The following is a 27,243-nucleotide window of genomic DNA, read 5'->3' as shown; positions in this document are numbered from 1 at the left end:
GGTTTGGTAGTGCTGAATTCTCTTAACTGTTGCTTGTCTGAAAAGCTTTTGATTTCTCCACTAAATCTGAGTAACAGCCTTGCTGGGTAGAGACACATAGTAATCAAACTGACAAAAATTAAAGACAAAGATAAAACATTAAAAGCAACAATGGAAAAACAGCAAATAACTTACGGGAACTCCCAGGTGGAGCTCTGGGACACCGCCATCCTGTGGCTTGTTGTCACAGGGTCCCCAGGGAAGCCGTCAGCTCCTAGAACTCCCCTAAGAATATTAGCTGATTTCTCAACAAAATTCTACAAGCCAGAAGGGAATGGCATAATATATTTAAAGTGACGAGAGACAAGAGTATTCTACCCAGCAAGACTCTTATTCAGATTTGATGGAGAAATCAAAAGCTTTCAAGACAAGCAAAAGTTGAGAGAATTCAGGGCCACCAAACCAGCTTTACAACAAATGGTAAAGGAACTTCTCCAGGCAGGAAACAAGACAAGGAAAAGACCTACACAAAGTAAACCCAAAACAACTAAGAAAATGGTATTAGGATCATTCATATCGATAATTACCTTAACTGTAAATGGATTAAACGCACCAACCAAGAGACATAGACTGGCTGGGTGGATGAAAACATGTGCATGCATGCACCTCCATTTACCACATCACTCTGCTTAACCCCCCAAACTGTAGGTAATTATTTTATATTGTTAGGTTAATCATGTTCCCATTATGGCTTGCAATTGCAATTGTCTTTTATTTTTTGTCTGGCTATTGATTGTGAAACCTGATAAACCTCTTTTACTCTTGTGATTATATAACTGTTATTTGATTAATCTCATTGTATCATGATTGGTCAACAGAAAATAATAGAATTCTGTATCACTAAAATAACCAGTTAATAGAAAAACCTGTAATCACGTTTTAAAATCCAGATGCATATCAGAATTATGTTGGAATTTTTTGAAAAACACAAATGCCCAGTTATTGCATTTTCCCCCAAAGCTCCAGATGTGTTTCTATTGAGCAGCCATGTTTAAAAATAACTGGACTGTATCATGATCTTCTACTTTTATCTAGTTTGTTTCACTTTTTCTATTTCATATTCAGTGCTCCCATTTCATTTAGTTTATGTTTTCCAATTAATTTTTTTCTCCATCTCTTTTTTGAGTTCTTTCTCAAGCCTTTATTAAGCATAGTAGAAAAGTTTCCATACACACATATATATAAATAGCATGTGTGATATAATAAATATATTTTAGAAAACTTATATTTGCCTAGCTAAAAATATATGACATTTTGATTTCACTTGTTTGACTTAGTATGAATAGAATGCTAGATTTCTAATTTATATTCACTCAAAACTTTGATATAGTTTCATGTATTTTGGCATCCAGTATTACTGTTAAAATTCTAGAAAGTTTATTATCTTAGTGATTTAAAAAAAGTTTTTTGAATGAGGTTTGAAACTTCTAATCCAATTCTGAGGAAATAAAGAAATACTATGTTATAAAAAAAAATAAATGGAATGGAATATAAAAAATATATTGACTTCTAAATGCTTAATTCTCTAGAATACATTAAGGAAGCAATCAGTGAGCCTGCTAAATTGTGGAAATTCTGTCCCTATCACTAAATTATCATAGTATAACATAAAATAATTCTCTGCTTATTTATATGTATGTTCTTACACACAGTCCACATAAATATCTAGGCAAATACTAAATGACTGTCCTATAAACAATGCATGAATTTTAAATCCCCATAGATTAATGTACATAACAATTTGATGTTAGTTTTCAAGATAGCAAAAAAAGAAGAAGTCTTGCTCACACAGGAATTTTCTATGCAGGCATTATTGCTTGGTTATTCAGAGGTGCATTGCTAACGCTATTTAATTTTAATAGCTTGTTCAATACTTAATTCTACCTGCAAAATGTGCATTCAGTTCTGGATGTTTCATGCTTAACTTGTCCGTGCACCTAGGAGAAATTTCCATTTTGATTTGCATTCAAGATTTTTTTAAGTCATCTGTTTGGAACAAACTAATATCTCAAAGCACAACCAAATAAATCTTCTCTCATTCGTATGACCCAGGAAAGCCAAGATTAGCAACTGTGAATGTGCTTTCTAAACATCAGGTGTTGTCATTATTTCTTTAGGATCAAGGAGGTTTTGCCATGTATTTTTGCACATGTAGAAGTAAATGTCAAAAGTAGACACACATATTCTATTTTTCAATTGAGTGTCTGGCTGCTTATATAATTTAAAAATATTTCCTTTATCTATCTGTTCATCAATCTATCAATCTTTGGTCTAACAGAATCTAGTGCTGCTAAAGGAGATAGCCTGTGTAGGATAACATCAGATATATTTTTAATGGTCATTAAGATATGATGAAATCTCAAGAGTGAAGATATCTAAGAAGGTCCATTTTTTGGAACTATGCAGAAAAAAATGTTAAACTAAACTTGAGGTCTCTCTTTCATAGAGTTAGTAGAAATTCTCTCCAGAAACTGATAAATTTCACTATGGATTGGTTGCTAGGATACCCCTCAAAATCTATTAAAGTAAGTTCTTTCCTTTAAAGGGCTGGACAGGTTTTCCATTATTTCAAAATGACTTTGAAAATCATGATGTGTGTTCTAAGTGAACAAAACAGGTGAATGATAGACCCTTAAAAAATTTTTTTAAAGTCCTAGAAAATAATTAGACTCTCTCATATGGTTTATTTAAAAAGTCAGCTTGTCAGAGGGTTTCAGATTCTCAGTCCTAAAAAAAAACCTCAAAGGCCAAATGGTCAGTGCAAAATTCTTTGGGAGCTGTTAAAGGTCTGGAACTGAAGGAAAGAAGGGGAAAGAATTTATATTTATAGTGGACCTATTATTGCCAGGTCTCATCATAAAAGTCTTTTTTCTTTGGAATTGAAAGTAGTACAGATAAACTGTTTGAATTTCTGTCTGTCAATAATATTGGAAAAATTTTGTAAGCAGTTCTATAAGGAAGTTTGTATCTAATCCCGTTATGTGTAAGGCAGGCTGGGGAAAATAGATGAAGATGTTATAGAAACAGAATTAGAAATATGACTTACTAGGCTCAAGGACACACAACAAATATTATATATAATATGTATATATATGGAAAGTCATTAAACCTGGCTATTCTCCTCAACTCCTTATAAGCTGTGGATAATGATGTTGAAAATGATTAATCTTTTCAGCTGGACATGGAACAACAGACTGGTTCCAAATTGGGAACAGAGTACGTCAAGGCTGTATATTGTCACCCTGCTTATTTAACTTATATGCAGAGTACATCATGTGAAATGCCAGGCTGGATGAAGCACAAGCTAGAATCAAGATTGCCGGGAGAAATGTCAATAACCTCACACATGCAGATGGCACCACCCTTATTGCAGAAAGCAGGAAGAACTAAAGAGCCTCTTGATGAAAGTGAAAGAGGAGAGTGAAAACGTTGGCTTAAAACTCAACATTCAGAAAACTAAGATCATGGCATCCAGTCTCATCACTTCATGGCAAATAGATGGGGAAACAGTGGAAAAAGTGACAGACTTTATTTTGTCAGGCTCCAAAATCACTGCAGATGGTGACTGCAGCCATGAAATTAAAAGACACTTGCTCCTTGGAAGAAAAGTTATGACAAACCTAGACAGCTTATTAGAAAGCAGAGACATCACTTTGCCAACAAAGGTCCATCTAGTCAAAGCTATGCTTTTTCCAGTAGCCATGTATGGATGTGAGAGTTGGACTATGAAGAAAGCTGAGCACTGAAAAATTGATACTTTTGAACTGTAGCGCTGGAGAAGATTCTTGAGAGTCCCTTGGACAGCAAGGAGATCCAACCAGTCCATCCTAAAGGAAATCAGTCCTGAATATTCTTTGGAAGGACTGATGTTGAAGCTGAAACTCCAATACTTTGGCCACCTAATGTGAAGAACTGACTCATTTGGAAAGACCCTGATGCTAGGAGGGATTGGGGGCAGGAGGAGAAGGGGATGACAGAGGATGAGATGGCTGGATGGCATCACTGACTCAATGGGCATTGTCAGGAAGCATTTAACAAGAGGCTTCCTGTGTGCTGTTTTGGATCTGTCAGGAACCCTCTGGCCCTTATTGATTCCTGAATATTCAGGAATTAGGAGGAGAGGCACGCATTTCCCGGGGCTGAGGAATCCAGGCATTTCTCATTACAGTGATAAGTACCCTCTTCCTTCTTATGAAAAGGTGATTGTTTGCAACGCTCTCTTTGATAGGGATCCTCTTATGTTTTGTAAGTCTGGAATTTTAATCTTTATCTTTGCTGAGAATAACTACAGTATATATGCCCACGCCATGTTGATCAAAACACCTTTGCTCCATCAGAGCTTTGGTCCCCGTGTCTTTCTTTCTTTCTATTCTGTGTTTCTCTCTCTATCTCTCTATTTCTGGCTAATTCCTTGGAGCACGGAGGCCCGCTGAGCTCCCTTTCTTGCCCGGGCTTCTAAGACCCTCTTGAGAGGGCGCCTGGTGCCTACGTGGCAGCAGCGCGAGCCCTAAGAACAAGACTCTATTGGCTTTCCTCGTAAACCAGGGGATATCAGCCTCTTTCTCTCTCTTACTCTCTGAACCACCAGGTTCCGGTCCATTAAAGGACCAACAGGGCATGAGTTTGAGTAAACTCCAGGAGTTGCTGATGGACAGGGAGGCCTGGAGTGCTGCAATTCATGGGGTCGCAAAGAGTGGGACACGACTGAGCGACTGAACTGAACTGAACCAAAAATGAAAATCTTAATGTCAATATTATCCAAAATGATCCAAAGATTTAGTGCAACCCCTATCAAAATCTCTGTAGGGAAAAAGCAAATTAGCCAAGATGACGAGGTCAAGCTCTCTCGTCCCAGGGCCTCTCGCTTTTGCCTCGCTTTTTGTAAATAATTAGGTAACAACTGAGATCACTTATAGCACTGCACATGTGCCTCATGAGGTACTCGCTTGGCCACAGGCTACTTTGTTATATAAGCTCCACCTGAGGGAAAGCCAGGAAAAGATGCTGCATTATGGTTCCATCATGGTTAGGTTGCTGCTGCTAAGTCTCTCAGTCGTGTCCGACTCTTCGAGACCCCATGGACTGCAGCCTGCCAGGCTCCTCCATCCATGGGATTTTCCAGGCAAGAATACTGGAGTGGGCTGCCATTGCCTTCTCCGATGGCTGGGTTAGGTTATGTTATGACTGCTGCTATGGTTGCTCGTTAGCCAGGAGAGAATACTGCTACAGATGCTGTGCCAACCAGGAGAGAATAAACATGTCTGAATTTCCTAGGGCTCCTTGCATTGTCTTCCTTCAGCCTCTTAGCTCTCACCTTACCTACCCTAGGTTCAAAGAGCAGTGTGCACAGTGAGATACAGCAAGACAGTCCCAAAGACAGTTTTTCAGAAAAAGAAAAATTCACTGTAAGATTCATATAGAATCTAAAGAGACAAACCCTGAATAGCTAAAAATCTTGAAAAATTACAGAGTTAAAGGTCTACACTTTGTAATTTCAAAAGTTACTACAAAGCCACAGAAATGAAAACAATGGTATTGACAGAAAGACATATACCAATAAACTAAAATAGATCAGAAATAAACCCTTGCATATATGGTCAAATGATTTTCTTCAAAGTTGTCAAGATAATTAATGGGGAAAAGGTAGTCTTTTTACAAACGGTATTAGGAAAACTGGATATGCAAAAGCAAAAGAAAGAAATTGGATCCTTATCTCATACCACATACAAAAATTAATGAAACGTGGATTAAAGACTTAAATGTAAAAGCTAAAATTATAAAACTCTTAGGAGAAAACAGGGGAAAATCTTCACGACATTAGATTTGACAGCGATTTCCTTGATATGACACTAAGAAAGTGAAAGTGTTAGTTGCTCAGTTGTGTCTGACTCTATGACCGAATGGACTGTAGCCTGCCAGGCAAGGATACTAGAGTGGGTTGCAATGCTCTTCTCTATGGGATCATCGCAACCCAAGGACTGAACCCAGGTCTCCAGCATTGCAGGCAAATTCTTGACCGTTTGAACCACCAGGGAAGCCATGACAGCAAACACATAGCGACAAAGGGAAGCCATGACAGCAAACACATAGCGACAAATGCAGAAATAAATTAGAGCAGGACTTGCCTGGTCGTCCCGTGGTTGGGAGTGTGCCTTGCCGTGCAGGTGATGCAGGTTTGATCCTTCATCAGGAACTAGGATCCCACACGCCACACGGAGCAATTAAACCAGCAGGCCACAGCTGCTGAGCCCGCATGCTCTGGGGTCCTGGAGCCAAAACTACTGGGCCCGCGCACCACAACTAGAGTCCCCGAGGCACAGTGAAAGACCCTGCATTAGGCAGCGGAGATCCCACGTGCTACAACTGAGATCTGCAGCAGCCAAATAAACAAATAATGAAATACCCCAAACTACCAGGGTAGCTACAATCAAAATAAAAATAAAAGCAGAAAATAAGTATTGATAAGGATTTGGAGAAACTGCAACCCTGGTGCACTGTTGGTAGGAATATAAAATGGTCCAGCCACCATGGAAAATAGTACAGCAGTTCCTCAAAAAAGTAAAGATAAAATTACCATATCAGCTCACAATTTCTAGGTATATACACAAAAGAACTGAAAGAAGGCTCTCACCAAGATATTTGCACACCCATGTTCACGACAGTCAAAAGGTAGAAATTACCCAAAAGTCCAAATGTCCATTGTCAGATGGACAACAGAACAAATGTGGTATTGCACACATGGTTAGTGTCAAACACAAAACGGCCAAATTTGAAAATCCCCTGAGGAGAAAAAACATGAAAAACATCCAACTGAAACAATTTAGCGTATTCTTTAAAATGAATGGAAATTAACTAGAGCTGCTTCTTGTAAATGTCACTGAGCATCACAGTAAAAATTTAAGCTATTCCCTAAAATTGACAAGAAATAACAGCTTTTAACCAGTCCCCACCACCAGGAAAACTCTAATGGTATAATCAATCATTGTAAAGAACAAACAAGACTCTGCATTTTCACTGTATAAGCTGTCTTAAAACAATATAACTCTGATCTTCATTCCATGCTTGGTTTGAGAACTCCCAGTTTGTAGAATGTTCTATATGGACAATAAACTCTTACTAAATATTATTTTATTGACGAGGTGGCATAATTTTGCTATTTTTGCTTTCTTGACAATACATGGAATATTGTTCAGGCTTAAAGAGGGAGGAAGCTCTAACGCGTGCTACAACAAGGATGAAACCTGTGGATGTTATGCTAAATAAAAGAACCCAATTACAAAAAGCCAAATGTTGTATGATTCCACTTACATGAGCTATCTGCTGTTGTTTAGTCACTAAGTCGTGTCTAACCATTTTGAATCCCCATGGATTGTAGCCTGCCAGGCTTCTCTGTCCATGGGATTTCCCAGGCAGGAATACTGGAGTGGGGTGCCATTTCCTTCCACCCAGGGATTGAACTCAAGTCTCCCGCTTTGGCAGGTGGATTCTTTACCACTGAGCCATGAGGTATCTAGAGTAGCCAAATTCATAGAGACAGAATTTAAAAGGGGGGTTGCTGGCGGTTTGGGGAGAAAAGAAGTGAGATTGTTTAATGGGTACAGAGTTTCAGTTTTGCAAGATAAAAAGAGTTCTGGAAATTGGGAACACAAAAGTGTCAGTGTACTTAATACTATTGATGTATAAAATGATTAAGATGGTAAACTTTATATTATGTGTGTATTTTATCACAATTAAAATAAATTAGAATAAATAAAAAGTTTGGGCAAGTACAGGAGGTGAGTGATGGAGGCCCTGACTTTTTTAAAACAAAAATAAAGCACTGTCCTAAATACCCCAGGGGAACACAATCATATGTACACCACCTTTAACAGTAGGATCCTCATTTATGTGGATTTAAACAAGTGTACCCTGTTGGCTCAGCTGGTAAAGAATCCGCGCAATGCAGGAGACCTGGGTCTGATTCCCGGGTTAGGAAGATCCCCTGAAGAAGGGAACGGCTACTCAGTCCAGTATTCTGGCTGAAGAATTCCTTGGGGTCACAAAGAGTCGGACACGACTGAGCGACTTTCACTTCACTTCAGTGTGAGGTAAAGGTTTTGGAAACTGCAGATGGTACCAAGTGTAACCAGTTGATTAAGCCAAGAACAGAAGTGACAAGCTTCGATTCCCAAGTCTTTCCTTCATTTACTTACCTTTCAAACATAAATCACACATACTAAATTTTAACCTATCATATAAAAAAGCAACCAGCACATTTAAATTTTGTTACTTGAAAAAGAGCAATTTAAGGAGGAGGTGAATGAGAACCAGGACTGAAAGGCAAAAGAAGGGAGTTTAAGGAGAGGTTTATCCACCAGGCCTTGGGAAGACCAAGGCCACTGAGGGTACAGAGAAGGTTAAAGTAAGGAAATGAGGAGAAGCAAACCTTGAGGAAAAGAAGCCTCATTAGAGTGTTATAAAGATTTAAAAAGTTTTTTCCACTTTGTTTATGAGGAGAATATTTGCAAACTTTTCTCTGGGAAATTTTTAAAAAGTAAAGCTGGTGTCAAACCTCGCTTTGGATATTTTTACCTATGTGTGTTTTTCTGCCTTTCATAAACTAATATGTACATTTTATTTTAAGAGATACCAAAGATCACATTTTTAACATTATTAACGCGTGTGATTCAATTAGTGTGATTGGGTTAGGATGACCAAATCAGAAGAATGTTGTACTTTATTAAGTTTGTCTCCTTATTTAAGGTAGAGTAATTAAGTCTAGAAGACTTCCCAGGTGGCTCGGTGGTAAAGAATCTGTCTGACAATGCAGGAGACTTGGGTTCGATATCTGGATGGGGAAGATCTCCAGGAGTAGGAAATGGCAACCTACTGCAGTATTCTTGCCTGGGAAATCCCATGGACAGAGGAGCCTGGTAGGCTACAGTCCATGGGGAGTCTCAAAACGGTCACACACTATTTAGCCACTAAACAACAACGTCATAGAAGTTAGATCTCTATTCACAGCCTGAGTTCTGCCGGAGGACAAGTGAGATGAGCTTCCTTGGGGTAGGCGGGAGCCGGCGGGGTGGGCCTCTGAGGTCTCTACACCCTGCTCGAGAGGAGAATTCCCGGACATATAGTTCCCACACTCCCCAGGGTGCCCCAGGACTGGAAGAACTGCACTCTGCAGTTCATGAAGAACCAGGGGAACTGAAAAACCCACTATCCTAGAAGGTTGATTTTGTCCTTGAATGCCTTCCACCCTGTGCTGGGCATGGGGTGGGGGCAGGGAACTAGGGCAGGTGGCATTTATATTTTTCTGTATTTTCAAGGAAACATAAATGGAACGCTTCCTTTTTTATATGCCATTGTTAATAAGTACAGACCTTGGAGATTTAAAATCAGCTGTGGATTCATTCAAGAATAAACTTTTTTATTTCTCCATCAAACTCAATCCTCATTTAAAAAGTATTTAACAGAAACTACTTAGAGGAATATCTCACCATTTTTCATCCCTGATTCAAATCAAATTATAGAGTAACAATGACCCGTCCATTTTCCCCTTCCTATATATTATCAATAAGGCAACTTCACAAAGTTCAAAAATTGATTTGTCTTAGTAATGAAAGATTTACAAACAGTCTAAATGTGAAATGTTATCATCCATTGACAGGCAAGTGTCCACAACTAAATGGCTTAAAACTCAACATTAAAAAACTAAGATTGTGGCATCTGGTTCCATCACTTCATAATAAATAGAAGGGGGAAGAGTGGAAGCAGTGACAGCTTTTATTTTCTTGGGCTCCAAAATCACTGCAGACAGTGACTGCAGCCAGAAATTAAAAGATGCTTGCTTCTTGGCAAGAAAGCTATAATAAACCTAGGTTGTATGAGTGCTCAGTCTGTCACTCTTTATGACCCCATGGACTGTAGTCTGCCAGCCTCCTCTGTCCTTGGGATTAGCTAAGCAGGAATACTGGAGTGGGTTACCATTTTTTTCCTTCAGGGGATCTTCCTGACCTAGGGACCAAATCCACCTCTTCTGTGTCTCCTGCACTGGCCGGAAGATTGTTTACCTCTGAACCACCTGGGAAGCCCTAGAAAGTGTGTTAAAAAGCAGAGACATTACTTTGCCAACAAAGGCCCATATAGTCAAAGTTATAGTTTGCCAGTAGTTATGTATGGGTGTGAGAGTTGGCCCAGAAGAAGGCTGAGTGCCGAAGAATTGATGCTTTTGAATTGTAGTGCTGGAGAAGATTCTTGAGAGTTCCTTGAATAGCAAGAAGAGCAAACCAGTCAATCCTAAAGGAAATCAACCCTGAATATCCACTGGAAGGACTGATGCTGAAGCTGAAGCTCCAATAGTTTGGCCACCAGATGTGAAGAGCTGACTCATTGGCAAAGACCCTGATGCAGGGAAAGGTTGAAGGCAGGAAGAGAAGGGGGTGGCAGAGGATGAGATGGTTAGATAGAATCACCAACTCAATGGATATGAATTTGAACAAACTCTGGGTGGTAATGGAGGACAGAGGAGCCTGGCATGCTAGGCTATGGGTCACAAAGAGTTGGACACGATTTAGTGACTTAACAACAATAACAAAGACAGCAAGGTTGTATATTCAAAGCTGGTTTTTGTACATAAAATGACCCACAACATGTTGATAATGTTATACTTAATTTTGACAAGATCTACTGTATTCATGGGTTCTCCTTTTGAGAATTTTCTCTTGAAGTATGCATACTCCAAGCAGAACAATACTTCTTAGGAGGTTTGATGGATATTTCTGTTTGGCTAGTACTTTTAAAAGTAAACAGAAACTATACTGATTGTGATTTGCTTGAGCAAATGTGTTTTCATGCTACCACAGCATTAGAAGACATCTTGGTGGTGGGTGCCTGCAGTGAGACAATGGGATAAACTTTCATTTCTGTATTCTTCTTCCCCTACTGCCTGACCTTTCCACTCATCACTCAGAAGCAATCATACAGCCCAGAGGAGAACTAAAGTTGTTAGAGCAGAATTTAAAAATGAAAGAAATTATTTATAATATTATTATTTTCCACTTCCAGGTGAAGACTTTAGATTTAAAGGAGAAGCAGAGAAGGAAACAGAGGGGAACAGAGCAGAGTGTTCATAACCTTTTCAAGAGGAGAGAGTCGGCCAAATGCCAGCTCTAGTCCCTTGGCAGCAGGAAGTCGAACCAACACGGGGGACCATCACTTATCATTTCTGTGAGCTAATCATTTTGCCCCGGGCAGAGAAGCTACAACTTCCCCTCACTGTGGAATGCACCTGGACCATGGATCATTCAGCAAAAGACCCACCCCACTCTCCCTGCCTTGAGACTTTGATGAGCTCCCAACTGAATCGCCCCAGATCCTCATCTCCTAGATCTGTGAAGATCCCACTCCTCCTATATCTGTTAAGATTCAATAAGGCTATATGTAACAGGAAAGCTGAAGTAACAGTAGCTTAAAAAAGATGGAAGTTTATTCCTCTATCATATAATAGAAGTTTAGAGGTAAGTATCAAGGGCTGGTACTGCTGCAGTATGGTCATAGAGACCGCCACTTCTGCATTTCTGCTGTATTATCCTAGCTCTGGTTACCATCTTCAAGGTCACCTCTTATTCCAAGATGATGGCTGGAGTTCCAATTATCACAAATGATTTCTGACATGAGAAAGCATGAAAAACCATACCTCCCAACTAGTCAGTAACTTTAATCAACCTGTCTGGAAGTTCCACACAATGTTTCTGATTAAATCTTGCTGGCTAGGACTTCGCCCATGGCTATACATAGGTTCAAGGAAGTCTGAGATGTGACGCATTTACACCTCACAAAAAATAAGTGTTCTAAGACAGAAGAGGAGAATAGATACTGAGTATTAGCTTACAGAGTCTTATGGGTTTTCCCTCAACAACAGCAACAACAACAAAAAAACCCAGGGTCTTCGAAAGGGAATTGGTGTAGAATTGAATGTAGAGATACATTCCTGTGAAAGAGACTGGATAGTGGGGAAACTCAATCTTGTTTCATCATAAATAACCAAGTAAATAACTTTCTATTAATAGCTTTAAAAAAAATTAAATGGCAATTAACAAAGTCAAAGATTTCAAGTGTATTGTATATTTATATAAACTATATAAATATTTATATATAAAATATATAAAAAATAAAATATATATTATATATGTGGGTGTATATTATACATAATAAATAATAAGAAGAAAAGCATGTGATGCGGAAAGACATTGAAACACCTTTGTAGGGAAGCCTGCAAGTAGCAAGGATGGTTTTGTCCAGGGACATCTTGATTTGCATCTAAGCAAAAAGAGCTGCTTTGCCAATGGCTTTGGGAAAGATCAATTTCTTGGAGTCTAAAACAAATTTACCAGCCCCAGCTAGAAGTTGGAGTGAAGAACCTGTAAAATTTTTTGGCATTTATAAGACTTAAGCAGCAGCAGCTAAGAATTATGGAAATCGCTGTACCCAGGGAAATAATAAATAACACTTAATAGAGTGCTTACTATTTGCTGGTCTTGTTATGACCAGCTGATTATTTAATAGGCACTGCAGCTCTATGTCATCGCCTTGTTTTACCAGTTAGGAAACAGCATGACAGAAAGGTTTAGTGGCTCGCCAGTGTATGATGGTGTGCTGCGCTGCTGACCTCGGCAGGGTCGAGCCTCGCACCGGGCGGTTCCTCTCTGAGCTGTGCGCTGAACACTGCCTTCTCCCCTTCCCGAGACAGTCATCAGGATGGTGCTGGTGGTGGAAACCTGAAACGTCTGAACGTGTTAAAGAAATCCATAAACATCGTTTTGAAATGATGTCAGAGAAACCAACCAAATCTGCTTTTCTCAGTGGTGGGCCATTTCTCTTCCAGTTTTGTTAGGGGAAACACACTGACTGAACCCACCCACCCTGGCCAAGCACCCCAGTAACCACAGGAACCACTCGGGTGAGTTATTTTACAACAGGAGATCCTGGGAAGGAACTAATAAGCCACCACCATCCGGAAGAGTTTGGGAAAGGTCAAGAGGATTCCACATCCCAGAACCCTTCTCGTGGACACCCATCCTGGCTGAGTCATGCGTGCCCCACCAGGAAGGACCCCGAGTCAGAATGGCTGGCCAAAGGCAACCCAGAAACCAATCCCTTCACCTAAAACGAGAGACCGCATGCCACGTGGCAGAGCAGCTCCCCTGGCCTCCCTCACCCTCCTGCTGTCTGCCTGGTGCCCCTTCCCAAGAAAATCTCTTCCTCTGTCAGCACGTGTGTCTCCTTGGACAATTCAGTTCCGAGCGTTAGACGAGAGCCCCCTGGGGCCCTGGAAGGGGCCCCTTTTGCTGCAAAAGTTTCAGAGATTTTCTGTTGCTACTTTTTCTTGCTCCAAATGACAGCTATAGAGAAAGACTGTGTAAAAAGCACATCAGTCCTTGCCTTTCTTAAATTCAGTTTCTACTGAAACCAGAGGGTGAAAGATGCTTATCCCCAGAGTGTCTTTCAACTCTGTCAAGTACAGGAAACACAGTTTTGTATCCAGACAAACGCAGTGTCTTGGCACTGGCCTTCAGGTCATCCTCACTTACCTGAATTTTTAAATTCATCACAGAAATTAAATAAGAATATAACACATAACATATTTACTAATATTGTTTCGAGACTGCAGAGTTAAATTCCTCAGAAACGTAACCCTGTGCAGATCACATTGAAAGTAAAAATCTTAAATAATTTTGAGTCTTAGTAGCTGTTGTTCAGTCACCCAGTTGTGTCCAACTCTTTGCGACCCCATGGGCCGCAGCACACCAGGCTTACCTGTCCTCCACTGTCTCCGGAATTGGCTCAAATTCATGTCCATAGTATATTCAGGGTTGATTTCCTCTAGCATTGACTGGTTTGATCTCCTTGAACCATAAGCTGTACCAAAAAAGGGCAGTAGAGGGTGCCATTTGTTCAAAGAAGAGAATTGTCCAGACTCCTTGAAAAACTGAGTGGTGCAAATAAGGAGACAAGTCACACTTTCTGCATTCAGCTTCATCTGATCAGAGTAACTTCCAAATCGGTTCATTTGTTGTGTTAACTGTTAATTACATATTAAATTCATAAAAGTATAAATCATTCTCATTTAACTTGCTTCTAATCCTGCAGTATTTAATAATTCATTCAATAATTTACTCTTATTACAAAAGTAAAGGAAAACTCAAATAAGATCACTAGAAGGTGATTCTCCTGATTTTAAATTACTTAGACTATCTGACTTCGATTATCTCATGAAATATAGTGAGCATCTAGTACATGTAAGACACTGTTCTGGGTGCTGAAAGTACATTGATCAATAATATATTCCTGTTATTTGCAGGTTACATTCTATTGGTTGAAATAGATTCCAAAAAATGAATAAACTATATCAAGAATAAAGCAGAGACAGGGGATAGATAGGCATGTTATGTGCTTAAAATGGGAAGGTCCAAAGAACAAACAACAAAAACAAAACTCATAAGTGGGACTACTTTGAACTCAATAGTTCTGCACAGCAAAAGAAACAATTAACGAAATTAAAAGGCAGCATACATAATGGAAGAAAAGTTTTGCAACCCATATATGGAACAAGGGTTTAAAAATCCAAACTACGTGAAGTACTTATACAATTTAGTAACAAAAAAATCCAAACAATCCAATTTTTAAAGTGAGTAGAATGCCTAAATATATTTCCAAAGGAGATATCAAAATGTCCAATAGGCACATGAAATGATGTTCCAAATCACTTAATCACAATGGAAATGCAAATCAAAACCACAATAAGAGATCACCCCACCCCTGTCAGAATGGCTATCATAAGAAAGCCCACAAATAACCAATCTGGGGAGAAATAGAAAAGCTACACTTGTGCGCTGTAGGTGGGAATGTAAATTAGCCCAACCACTGTGAAAACATGGAGGTTACTCAAAAAACTAAAAACAGACCTCCATACAGTTCAACAACTCCACTTCTGGGAATATACCGAAAGGAGATGAAAACAGAAATTCCATGAGATATACACACCTCCATGTTTATGGCATAGGGTTTTCCTGGTGTCTCAGCAGTGAAGAATCCATGTGCCCATGCAGGAGACATGGGTTTGATTCTTGAATTGGAAAGATCCCCTGGAGGAGGAAACGGCAACTCACTCCAGTATTCTTGCCTGGGAAATCCCAGGGACAGAGAAGCCCTGCAGGTTACAGCTCATGTGGTTGCGAAACGCTGGATATGACTTAGTGACTAAAACAACGTTTATGGCAGCGCTATTCACTGCAGCTAAGATATGGACACAATCCAAATGCCCATCAACAAATGAATGGATAAAAAAAGATGTGGTATATATTCACAGTGTAATATTATTCAGCAGGAATGGGGGAAATTCTGCCATTTACAGCAAAATAGATGGACCTTGAGCACCTTATGCTAATTGAGATAAGTCAGGCAGAGAAAGATAAGTACTGCATGAGCCCACTGAAATGTGAAAAATAAAAAAAAAATCAAACATGTTTAAAAAAAAACCCGAGCACAAAATGGTGTTACCAGGAAATGGGGGTGGAAGATAAAATTAATGGTGTTTAAGCATGCAAATTAGCAGAGTACTAAAACGAGCACAGGGATTTGATGTACTGTTTATTGAGCATAGACAATAATATTTTACTGTATATAATGTGAGGGATATCATTACAGTGACAGTTATATCACAATACATAAATGCATGAAAGGAACACAAAGTACATCTTAAATTTGCACAGTGTTGTATGTCAAATTTATCTAATAAATAAACAGTGGGAGAGTCACAATTTAAAATCAGGTAGAAAGCATATACCCATTCCCACATAATAAGGCAGAGGAATTCAGTAAACCTCATTCTTTATCAAGTTAAACCACACTGTATGACACTTAAGTATCAACATTTCTATTTTGATACATTAATATAATTAGTAACCAAGTGCCAATATACTTTTTGAAAACAGATTTGTTTATAATAGACATCCTAGAACTTACAAAGGAACTGTGCATATCCTACTGCATCATACTCTGTGGGAAGTCCAGGGTGTTTTTCAATAAGGAGAACACAAGTATGGGCCTGGAATTTTAGACGGTGAGCATGCATCCAACTCAGGAGGAGTATTATGGCTCCCGTGGTCTTTGTGAGAAAACCCGTGGTCACCATTACAGCCCCAGTGCCATCAGCTTTGACTATGACAGAGTAAGCTGTCAGAGGAAGCTTGTTGATAAATGTACTGGAAAGCCTGTTTCACTGTGAAAAATCCTGAGATGGCCGATAACAAGAGTGCTGTTGATTCAAACAGAGTGATGATACACGTAGTGGAATCTGTGCGTAAGATATGGATGTGCACTGGTGCCTTCCAAGATGCTCCTTTGCTAAAACAGCTTCCAAGCCATTGGAAAGGGAAATTGGATAGAGAATTATGGAGCTAAGAATTGTCTTTTTTTGTCCACACTGCTCATCCATTCACTCTCATCTCTAAATTATCTCTTTTCACCTTTAAATCCAGACCTTCAGAAGAAAACATTTTTCATGTTGCACTTTACAGATTTCTTAAAATATATTTTCTGCAAAACTTTGAAAATATTAAAAGGCTGCAAGCAGTTAAATATATATAACTTTAATATATATATTTTTATATATTTAATAAATATATATAACTTGTAATAAATATATAACTTTAAAGAGAAGAAATAACTGGATTCAAAGAAATTAAGGTACAAAAGCAACATTAATTGTTGAAGACTTGACTGTCATTTGGCTGTCTACATGAAAACAGGGGATCTGTTACCAGCTCTTATCTTATAGAAATAGTCATTATACATAAAGAGATCAGAGTTATAGGACAGCTTGTAATAACCAATTAAAAATGAAAAAAATTGCACTTCTTCAAGTAGTATAATATTTAAATGAATGACACATTATAGAATACAATATAATTAAAAACAATGAAGCAATGTACATATGCAGGGTATGGGTAGATCTTTAAATGCATTGGCTAAGAAAACAAAGAATATCTCAATATGTACAGTGTAATGCAATTTATAGAAATCATGTCTGTTTCAGTTGGAGCTGCTGTAACAAAAATACCATAGACCCAGTGGCTTAGACTGCATTTATTTCTCACAGTTCTGATGGGTAAGAAGTCCAGGATCAAGATACAGCGTCCAGTGACAGCCTTCTTAGTGACTGGTTCATAGATGGCGATCTTCTTGCTGTGTCCCCACCAGAAAGTTCTCAGGCTTCTCTTTACAAGGACATTAATCCTTTTCATAAGGACTCCACCTTCAGAACCTAATCACCTCCCAAAGACCTCATCTCCTAACATTAACACATCAGGGGTTAGAATGTTAACATTTTGGGTTTTGGGGCACTCATTCAGTCCATAGCACTCTGCCTAAATACAGGGGTACAGATAAAACCCAAATAGATACATACATACATATGAGAATAGACAAAAATAGGCACATCAAATTGCAGTGAAATATAATGTGCATTGCAAACTGTTCACGAAATAACTTTAACAATTTACATTTACCTCAAAAGCTTATAAGTGTGGAATTAATGGGGCTTCCCATGTGGCACAGTGGTAAAGAATCTGCCTGCCAACGCAGGAGTTGAGGGTTAAATCCCTGGACTGGGAAGATCCTCTGGAGAAGGAAATGGCAACCCACTCCAGTATTCTTGCCTAGAAAAGTCCATGGACAGAGGAGCCTGGTGGGCAACAGTCCATGAGTTAGCAGAGTTGGACACTACTGAGCATGCATGTATGTGGAATTAATATAATTTGGCATCAAAACATTTTTGGATTATATATATATATATACATATATATATGTATATATATATATTTGATTCAAAAATAAAAGTTTATTATTATTTTTGCAAAATATTAGAAGAAGAAAGCTTGACAAAATTGGTTTGGCTGGGATAAGAAGAAGAAAGCAGTAGTTTACAGTAGGTGTCATAAAGACTCTCCAGGGTGGGTATCTGTGAGTATTCGACTGCTTATCAACAAGGCCCACCAGTTCTACAAGGTTGAGACCCATTTCTCTAAACTTGCTTTCTGAGAAATCTCATCCATTGATCTGTCCTCAAATACTGTTGGTTTATATCTAACTTTTTTCCTTGGTTTAAATGTCTTTGAATGATTTCCCATTGCTTACACGTTATATGGCAGAATAAAAAACAAGTTCTTGGCCCAGTATTCAAGGGCCTTTTCCAACAAGGTGCTCTTTCCACATGACCAGACTTGTAGCCACATGTTCCAGGAAACAAACTCATTTAGAAGGATGATGCAGAGTGTGGAATGCAGTTTATTACACCGGCAGGCCCAAGGCAGAGTCTCCTTTTAACCAAGGACCCTGACCAGTTTTGTGAAAACCTTATATACTACCACGTTAGTAAAGTAATGCTCAAAATTCTCCAAGCTAGACTTCAGCAATACATGAACTGTGAACTTCCAGATGTTCAAGATGGTTTTAGAAAAGGCAGAGGAACCAGAGATCAAACTGCCAACATCCGCTGAATCATTGAAAAGGCAAGAGATTTCCAGAAAAACATCTATTTCTGCTTTATTGACTGTGCCAAAGCCTTTGACTGTGTGAGATGGGAATACCAGAACACCTGACCTGCCTCTTGAGAAACCTGTATGCAGATCAGGAAGCAACAGTTAGAACTGGACATGGAACAACAGACTGGTGCCAAATAGGAAAAGGAGTACATCAAGGCTGTATGTTGTCACCATGATTGTTTAACTTATATGCAGAATACATCATGAGAAACACTGGGCTGGAGGAAGCACAAGCTGGAATCAAGTTTTCCAGGAGAAATATCAATACCTCAGATATGCAGATGACACCACCCTTATGGCAGAAAGTGAAGAAGAATGGAAGAACCTCTTGATGAACATGAAAGAGGAGAGTGAAAAAGTTGGCTTAAAGCTCAGCATTCAGAAAACTAAGATCATGGCATCCAGTCCCATCACTTCATGGCCAATAGATGGGTAAATAGTGGAAACAGTGGCTGACTTTATTTTTCTGGGCTCCAAAATCACTGAAGAGGTTGAATGCAGCCATGAAATTAAAAGACGCTTACTCCTTGGAAGGAAAGTTATGACCAACTTAGACAGCATATTAAGAAGCAGAGACATTACTTTGTCAACAAAGGTATGTCTAGTCAAGCCTATGGTTTTCCAGTAGTCATGTATGGTTGTGAGAGTTGGACTATAAACAAAGCTGAGCACTGAAGAGTTGATGTTTTTGAATTGTAGTGTTGGAGAAGACTCTTGAGGGCCCCTTGAACTGCAAGGAGATCCAACCAGTCCATCCTAAAGGAAATCAGTCCGAATATTCATTGGAAGGACTGATGTTGAAGCTGAAACTCCAATACTTTGGCCACCTGATGTGAAGAGTTGACTCATTTGAAAAGACCCTGATGCTGGGAAATTTGAAGTCAGGAGGAGAAGAGGATGACAGAGGATGAGATGGTTGGATGGCATAGCCGACTCAATGGACATGGGTTTGTGTAAACTCCGGGAGTTGGTGATGGACAGGGAGACCTGGCGTGCTGTGGTTCATGGGGTTGCAAAGAGTCGGACACGACTGAGTGACTGAACTGAACTATATACCCTAAGTGTATGTGCCCAAACCCACCTCCCCAAATTCCCTGAAACTAGTCTGAACAAAGGAAAAGAAAGAGACAATCAAAATTAACCTGTGATTCATATGCCTTAGGCCTAGGTAGTTAACAATGGACAGTTATCAGAAGGCCTGTGGTCATACCCCAATAAGCATAATAGAATGTATGGTTCTATTTGGTTACACAGGTAATCAGGATATTCTTTTAGGCGATGGAGAGTCTAGGGATGAGCCCTGGGCCTCTTCCATCCAGGGGGTCTGCTTTTCCAGTTGGTGTGACATTTCCATAGATACTGGTCATAGAGCTCTCAGTCCATAGTCGGGCCCAAGACAGAGTCCTGCTTTCACGATGGAGCCTGTTCTGTCTGTCTCCTCCTTCAGGCTCAGCTCCCACTCCACATCCACAAGTCATCTTTACTCAGCTGCACCACACCTTGGCCTTTCTCAGAACACACTACACAATTTCTCACCTCTAATTTTACTCTCATTTTCTCTCTGGGAATGTCTTTCCCTTTCTTCCTCTTTCATTATGCTAACAACACTCATTCTGTAAAGGGCCCCTGGTCAGAATGAGCCCTTCTTTCATATTTCTATGACCTTTGCAAAGGAAACTCTTATGTGGTACTGTTTTATGGCACCTCACATTCCAGTTATCATTGCTATCTTTTGCCCACCCCAAAAAGAAGCAGTCAGAATGTTTAAGCTCTGTCACCTACAAATTGGCACTTGCCAAGAGCGTTTGCCAATGACCAAACAAAACAACAAGGACATTGCCTCTGCCTGTGCTGCTGCAGCTAATGACCTCCAATGCTCCCTGCAGGGAGTTCAGGGTGGAGAGTGAGGCGCTCTGTGTTCCAGGGAAGCCAGTGAAATGGATCTTTAGACAGTTAGATATTTTCAGAAACTAATTTCATGATCCCAATCCTTCAGTATTCTTGCCTTGAGAACCCCATGAACAGTATGAAAAGACAAAAAGATAGGACACTGAAAGATGAACTCCACAGGTCGGTAGGTGTCCAGTATGATACTGGAGATCAGTGGAGAAATAGCTTCAGAAAGAATGAAGGGATGGAGCCAAACCAAAAACAACACCCTGTTGTGGATGTGACTGGTGATAGAACCAAGGTTGGATGCTATAAAGAGCAATATTGCATAGGAACCTGGAATGTTAGGTTATGAATCAAGGCAAATTTGAAGTGGTCAAATAGGAGATGGCAAGAGTGAACATCGACATTCTAGAAATCAGCGAACTAAAGTGGACTGGAAGGGGTGAATTTACTCAGATGAACATTATATCTACTACTGTGGGCAGGAATCCCTTAGAAGAAATGGAGTAGCCATCATAGTCAACAAAAGAGTCCACAATGCAGTATTTGGGTGCAATCTCAAAAACAACAGAATGATCTCTGTTCGTTTCAAAGGCAAACCATTCAATATCATGGTAATCCAAGTCTATGCCCTGACCAGTAATGCTGAAGAAGCTGAATGGTTCTGTGAAGACCCACAAGACCTTTTAGAACTAACACCCAAAAAAGATGTCCTTTTCATTATAGGGGACTGGAATGCAAAAGTAGGAAGTCAGGAAACACCTGGAGTAACAGGAAATTTGGCTTTGGAGTACAGAATGAAGCAGGGCAAAGGCCAACAGAGTTTTGGCAAGAGAATGCACTGGTCATAGCAAACACCCTCTTCCAACAACACAAGAGAAGACTCTATTCGTGGACATCACCAGATGGCCAACACTGAAGTCAGACTGATTATATTCTTTGCAGCCAAAGACGGAGAAGCTCTATACAGTCAGCAAAAATAAGACCTGAAGCTGACTGTGGCTCAGACCATGAACTCCTTATTGTCAAGTTCAGACTTAAATTGAAGAAAATAGGGAAAACCACTAGACCATTCAGGTATGACCTAAATCAAATCCCTTATGAACATACAGTGGAAGTGAGAAATAGATTTAAGGGATTAGATCTGATAGACAGAGTGCCTGGTCAACTACGGATGGAGGTTCATGACATTGTATAGGAGACAGACCATCCCCAAGAAAAAGAAATGCAAAACAGCAAAATGGCTGCCTGAGGAGGGCTTACAAATAGCTGTGAAAAGAAGAGAAGCAAAAAGCAAAGGAGAAAAGAAAAGATATACCTATTTGAATGCAGAGTTCCAAAAAATAGCAAGGAGAGATAAGAAAGCCTTTCTCTGTGATCAATGCAAAGAAATAGAAGAAAACAACAGAATGGGAAAGAATAGAGATCTCTTCAAGAAAATTAGAGATACCAAGGGAACATTTCATGCAAAGATGGGCTCGATAAAGGACACGAAATTGTATGGACCTGACAGAAGCAGAAGAGATTAAGAAGAGGCAGCAAGAATACGCAGAACTGTACAAAAAATATATTCATGACCCAGTTAATCACGATGATGTGATCAGTCACCTAGAGCCAGACATCCTGGAATGTGAAGTCAGGTTGGCCTTAGAAAGCATCACTACAAACAAAGCTAGTGGAGCTGATGGAATTCCAGGTGAGCTATTTCAAATAGTGAAAGATGATGCTGTGAAAGTGCTGCACTTAATATGCCAGCAAATTTGGAAAACTCAGCAGTGGCCACAGGACTGAAAAGGTCAGTTTTCATTATAATCCCAAAGAAAAGAAATGCCAAAGAATGCTCAAACTACTGCACAATTGCACTCATCTCACACGCTAGTAAAGTAATGCTCAAAATTCTCCAAGCCAGGTTTTAGCAATACATGAACCATGAAATTCCAGATGTTCAAGCTGGTTTCAGAAAAGGCAGAGAAACCAGAGATCAAACTGCCAACATCCGCTGGATCATCGAAAAAGTAGGAGAGTTTCAGAAAAACATATATTTCTGCATTATTGACTATGCCAAAGCCTTTGACTGTGTGGATCACAATAAACTGGGGAAAATTCTTCAAGGGATGGGAATACCAGACCACCTGACCTGCCTCTTGAGAAACCTGTATGCAGATCAGGAAGCAACAGTTAGAACAGGACATGGAACAACAGACTGGTTCCAAATAGGAAAAGGAGTACGTCAAGGCTGTATATTGTCACCGTGCTTATTTAACTTCTATGCAGAGTACATCATGAGAAACGCTGGGCTGGAAGAAGCACAGTCTGGAATCAAGATTGCTGGGAGAAATATCAATAACCTCAGATATGCAGATGACACCACCCTTATGGCAGAAAGTGAAAAAGACCTAAAGAGCCTCTTGATGAAAGTGAAAGAAGAGAGTGAAAATGTTGGCTTAAAGCTCACCATTCAGAAAACTAGGATCATGGCATCTGGTCCCATCACTTCATGGGAAATAGTTGGGGAAACAGTGGAAACAGTGGCTGACTTTATTTTTCTGGGCTCCAAAATCACTGCAGATGGTGAGTGCAGCCAGGAAATTAAAAGACGGTAACTCCTTGGAAGGAAAGTTATGACCAACCCAGACACCATATTAAAAAGCAGAGACATTACTTTGTCAACAAAGGTCTGTCTAGTCAAGGCTATGGTTTTTCCAGTGGTCATGTATGGATGTGAGTGTTGGACTATAAAGAAAGCTGAGAATCGATGAATTGATGGTTTTGAACTGTGGTGTTGGAGATTACTCTTGAGAGTCCCCTGGACTGCAAGGAGATCCAACCAGTCCATATAAAGGAGATCAGCCCTGGGTGTTCATTGGAAGGACTGATGCTGAAGCTGAAACTGCAATACTTTGGCTACTTGACGCGAAGAGTTGACTTTTTGGAAAAGATCCTGATGCTGGTTGATTGAGGGCAGGAGGAGAAGGGGACGACAGAGGATGAGATGGTTGGATGGCATCACCGACTCAATGGACATGGGTTTGTGTAAACTCTGAGAGTTGGTGATGGACAGGGAGGCCTGGCGTGCTGTGGTTCATGGGGTTGCAAAGAGTCGGACACGACTGAGCGACTGAACTGAACTGAACTATATACCCTAAGTGTATGTGCCCAAACCCACCTCCCCAAATTCCCTGAAACTAGTCTGAACAAAGGAAAAGAAAGAGACAATCAAAGTTAACCTGTGATTCATATGACTTAGGCCTAGGTAGTTAACAATGGACAGTTATCAGAAGGCCTGTGGTCATACCCCAATAAGCATAATAGAATGTATGCTCTTATAAACTGAGCACTTGATTGACTTGAACCCCCCTTCACCACAATCCTATATATCGACCTTTCCCAGCTGCTTCTTTGGAGCAGTCTCTCAGAGCTCTCTGGGCCGCTGTCTCTGGACCACGGTCCTCATTTTGCCCCAAAAAGACTTCAGTCCCAGCTCGCATGTTGTGCATCACGTAGTTGACAGCTCCAAAGTAGGCAATCAAAAACAGGTTCAGAAAGAAATCCATCAGGATTCATCTTTATTTTTAAAGGTATCTTAAGCAAAAATTCTACATCATTCATTTAAGAGATTGTTGGTTATTTACCTGTTGTTTGCCTGTTATCCTCAGACCTCTCATTCTATTCTCTGCTCTGTAACTGTTACTAGGGGCCAAAAACCCTAGGCTTTTTTGCCAGTTGGCTTCCAGTTAGATTCTGCTAATAGAATGCATCGTTAGGAATTCACACGGCAGAGAGATGGGGGAAATCAGTGTTTGTTCTCTCTACACCTCTCTTCTCTACACCTCTTTCCTTTGTAGAGAAGCATTCTTGGAGCTGTGTCCATTCCAAGTAAAGTTTGCCTGATTTAGCAAGTAAAAATAAAATACAGCCAACTAAATGTGAATTCAAAATAAGCAATGAATGCTTTCTTTTATTATAGATATATCCCATGCAATATTTGGAACACACTTATAATGAAAAGTTATTTATTTGAATTATACATTTATCTGGGTGTCCTGTATTTTACCTGTCAACTTCAATGACAAAAGCTCAGCATTTTGTTTAATTATCTTCCCTTATTCTAGTTTCTGGGTTGATGCTGTCCATTTCTGAGTCTTCGAGGATTGATTCTTCTGCATAAAATAGCTTTCCCTTTTTGGCTTCATTCATTGACAGTTTAAGATTAAGTTTTCTCTAGTGTGTTGGTTACCACTTGTCTACATGCTTTTTCATTTCCAAAATTTTTAATTTTTTTCTTTTGCTTATTCCCACACTTGCGGTTTTGTTGCTGGTGAACTTGAGGTTCTTTCTTCATCACGAAAGAATCTGGAGACAAGCAAAGAAGTTAAGAAAGTAAAGGAAGTGTGTATTAAGTAAGGATATGCACATGCTCTCAGGGCTTCCCAGGTGGTGCTGGTGGGAAAGAGCCTGCCTTCCAATACAGGCAGCAGAAGAGACACAGGTTCAGTCCCTGCATCAGGAAGTCGTTCTGGAGGAGGGCACGGAAACTCACTCTGGTGCTCTTTCCTGGAGAATGCAATGGACAGAGGAGTCTGGCAAGCTATAGCCCATGGGGTCACGAAGAGTCAGACAGGATTGAAGTGAGTCAGCATGCATGCATTCTCAGAGGGAGATCAGGCAGACAGGTGAAGAGTTGGTGCCCTGGGCCTCTTTGACAAGTTGGTTCTGAGGGACAAACAAATACAGGGATGGAATATTCACTGAGGAAGAAGTTTGGGGATCAGCTTCCCTGATTTTCATCCCAGCTCCATTTTTTCAAGGGGAGGAGGGATTTCTGTCCCCCATTTAGCTTAGATCAGAAGTGCCACGATGAAGAGTACTTCTTATCTATAAGTAAGTGTTAGTAGCGCAGTCGTGCCTGACTCTTTGCGACCCCATGGACTGCAGCCCATCAGGCTCTTCTGTCCATGAGATTTTCCAGGCAAGGATACTGGAGTGGGTTGCCATTTCCTTCTCCATTCTTATCGATAAGCCTAATCTTATGGGGCTTCTCAGGTGATGTAGTAGTAAAAAAATCTGCCTGCCAATGCAGAAGACCCAAGAGTTGTGGGTTCAATCCCTGGGCCAGGAAGATCCCCTGGAGGAGAAAATGGCAACCCACTCCAGTATTCTTGCCTGGAAAATTCGTGGACAGAGGAGCCTGGCATGCTATACGGGGTTGCAAAGAGTCGGACACAACTGAACGACTGAGCACAGTCTTATCCAACGAGAGTACAATGAACAAAGGCTCACATTTGGATGCAATGCAAGAGGTCCCGCCTTTCCCCACCTTTTTTTGGTCTGCTACTCAGACCCTTCATAATGCAATTTCCTGTCAGCCTGTAGTTTTCTGCTTTCCTTTGTCTATGAACCCCTACTGTTTACAAGATGCCTGATTTCCTGCCACCTGGCCCCTGTCCCCATTTCTCTGCTCATAGCTAGCTACCTGCCTGCTATAACAGTTTTATGCCTAAAACAAACAAAAACAATTCTTCTGTCAATTTAATGAGTTTTGGGGGAGAAGCAGAAGTAGATTTATATATTCAATCCACCACCTTTATATCTATTTAATATGTTCTTACAATTTTTTTCTGTCTATTTTGGCTATTTTTCTTACATCAGCAAGTTCAAATCCACTTCAGTTTTTCTTTGAATGGCAGCATAGTATTCCCTGTCCCACTGTCTCTATGCACCAGAAGTTACTACTAAACTAATTTTTACTGGAGGAATTAGAAATTTCTGTTGAGTTTTGAGAGCTGGGAGATAAAGACAAATGTGGAAACACATTTCCTATGAATGTGTCTGGATATGGAACAGTTATGTATGAGTGAGGAAATAGTCAATAGATTTGAATATCTGGTTGATATTTTCTGTTAATATTTTGACTAGAAGTAGTAGTTACTAATTCCTAATGAAATGCAAAGTCAAAGATTTACCTTAGCTTCTATTTATACTCCTGTTAAGGGTTTAACTGATGTCCTTCTAGACTTAATACATACTTTTTTGTATTAAGATCATGCTATATATTGTTCTACACATTTCCCCCAATATTCTGTGGCTATTTTGTTAAAATTAATTAACTCATTTATGTTTGGCTTCCTTGGGTCTTCACTGCATGCAGGCTTTTTCCAGTTGCAGCAATCTGAGCTATTTATTCTCTCCTGGCGGAGCATGGGCTCTAGGGCTTAGCTGCCCTGCAGCATGTGGAATCTCCCCAAACCAGGGATCCAACCCACATGCCCTGCATTGTCAGGCAGATTCTTAAGCACTGGAACACCAGGCAAGTCCTTCTGTGGCTATCTTTATACATTAACATTGTCTAATATATTCTTTTCAAAAAAAAGTATGCTATTTTTTCATACTGAAAAACATATTAGTCAATCCTCTATTCATGGGAAGATGCTCTATATATGCTTTCTATACCTGGTATAGATACTCCCACCTCCCGTTCTGATCTTTCAAAAGTTTCTTATATATTTCCCAACTTGATCATCAATTTGTCAACATCTCCAACAAAACTCATTGAAAATTTGATTAGGATCATATAAATCTACTTTAATTTCCACAGAAACAGCATATTTTAAAATTTTTCTTTTCTTCCGTGGTCAAGGTGTGTCTTTCCACTTAAGAACTTTCAATCAAGCTTTATAAGATTTCATGCAAAAATGGTCACAATAAAGGACAGAAACAGTATGGA

The 27,243-nt window shown here is 39.8% G+C and overlaps 1 long non-coding RNA gene across 1 annotated transcript; it reads right to left on the bottom strand.

Annotated features, from left to right (window-relative positions):
- Positions 1-1,321: 1,321 nt before the first annotated feature.
- Positions 1,322-27,243, bottom strand: LOC122453216. The gene is made up of 3 exons (XR_006272985.1): positions 27,230-27,243; positions 24,512-24,514; positions 1,322-1,466 (listed from the first exon to the last, which is right to left on the bottom strand). It is a non-coding gene; the product is annotated as an uncharacterized LOC122453216 (long non-coding RNA).

Source organism: Cervus canadensis, chromosome 1 (assembly GCF_019320065.1).
Source record: "Cervus canadensis isolate Bull #8, Minnesota chromosome 1, ASM1932006v1, whole genome shotgun sequence".
Classification (NCBI taxonomy): domain Eukaryota; kingdom Metazoa; phylum Chordata; class Mammalia; order Artiodactyla; family Cervidae; genus Cervus; species Cervus canadensis.
The sequence above is the reverse complement of the archived record's forward strand: the minus strand, read 5'-3'. Positions and strand labels throughout refer to the sequence as shown.